The 1,620-nt window shown below is 52.8% G+C and overlaps 1 non-coding gene across 1 annotated transcript; it reads left to right on the forward strand.

Annotated features, from left to right (window-relative positions):
* The first annotated feature begins 570 nt into the window (after positions 1–570).
* On the forward strand, positions 571–644 carry TRNAT-AGU (transfer RNA threonine (anticodon AGU)). The gene has a single exon. It is a non-coding gene; the product is annotated as a tRNA-Thr (tRNA).
* The last annotated feature ends 976 nt before the right edge of the window (positions 645–1,620 follow it).

The following is a 1,620-nucleotide window of genomic DNA, read 5'->3' on the forward strand; positions in this document are numbered from 1 at the left end:
TGCACATGCATATTGTGGTTTAATTTTTGCATCATTATAGACGATTGCAGCACGTAATTGAGGCCCGACCTTCCCTTGGTATCTCCTGCCGTGGGCCTTGGGCAGTCGAGGCCCTGTGGGACAAGGCAGGACGGGAGCCTAGCCGTAAGCAGTCTTGCCCCAATGTTCTTTTGAAATGCTGGCATTTGTGTGTTTTCCTTCAGTGTTTACGTGAGTTGTGCCAGAACAAAAGCTGACGCGTGTGTGCGATCACAGCCCCGCACAGAGAAGTGCCCTCGCAGCGCGGTGCCCGCGGCCGTTCTTTTCCCGGCTGCTCACAGCTGCAGCACAAGGCGCTCTTCGCCCCCTGAGCCGCAGCTGCGTGTCTGAACCTTGGCAGGAGCTGAGCTGGCAGCGGGCTCGGCCCCCGATCCTGCCGGCCTGCGAGGGCGGTTCCGCGGGCAGCGGGGCCGGGCCGGCTGCGGCGGCGGTACGGGCAAGCTACCGGGGCACCGAAGGGGCTGCCGCGCCCGGAGCCGGGGCGCTGCCGGCCGATGTATTGGGGCCGCGCGGAGGCTGAGCTTATCGCCCGGCGCCGTGGCTTAGTTGGTTAAAGCGCCTGTCTAGTAAACAGGAGATCCTGGGTTCGAATCCCAGCGGTGCCTGCGCGGGGTAGGGCCTATTTTTTGCCCGCGGGTGCGGTTTTACTGCCGGGCGCTACGGGAGCGGGACGGGGCTGCGCGGGGGCCGCCCCTGTCGCCGGGAAGGGACGGGGCGCCGGGCGGCAGCGGTGCTGCCATGGGGAGCCAGAAACCCCGTCACAGATATAAAAATCAAGATGTCGCAATTCAGGCAGCGCGTGGCACGCGCATTGCCCGCCCCCGCAGGGCACCGCGCAGGGCAGGGGAGGTTGCAGCCCCCCACCCCGAGACAATGCCTCTCAAATTTGTTCGGGTTTTTTTTCTTCAAAACATCAATCACCTCTCAGATCACATAACTTTCTAGCACTTCTGTATCAGATTTCTAGGATGGTCTGCATACTTACATGGGAAATAATACTTTAAACCAATATTTAAGCAATTTAATTCAATTGAGTGAACTGTGGCATTTTTTTTTTTGCATAGATTCAATGATATATATATAAATACATCATATAGGTTGCTTGTTTTGGCTCATACTTACATATTTCAAATAAGTATTCAGGAAATCCCTTCATCTCAGTACTGAGTTTTCACTGTCTGCCCAGAGGGTATAGGTGAAGGGCCTGCTGTGCTGGACAGTTTGCTGTATTTTTATTTAGGTAACAACATTAATAAGAAATTCAACAACGTGAAATTCACTTAGATGTGACTGTTCCGCTGACGGTAACGATATCTCAGTGTTCAATTATTTCCAAGATTTGCCAACAGCCTTTTCCTTGCAGAGGGGCTTTGGATACTTTCAGACTGTAATATGTCAGCCTAAAAAGGTCTAAGTCCATCTGCTTTCTTCATTCACTTTTTCCAACCTTTTGCACTACATTTTGTCCTTTGTGTACCATTGCAAGGAGGAAGAATAAGTGCTGTCTACAGAGCATGTAAAATTCAACTGTCTCCTAAAAGGTCGAGTTTTTTGGAGTGTCCCGAAACAGGGAATACGGGT

This window comes from Nyctibius grandis, chromosome 12, assembly GCF_013368605.1.
Source record: "Nyctibius grandis isolate bNycGra1 chromosome 12, bNycGra1.pri, whole genome shotgun sequence".
Classification (NCBI taxonomy): Eukaryota; Metazoa; Chordata; class Aves; order Nyctibiiformes; family Nyctibiidae; genus Nyctibius; species Nyctibius grandis.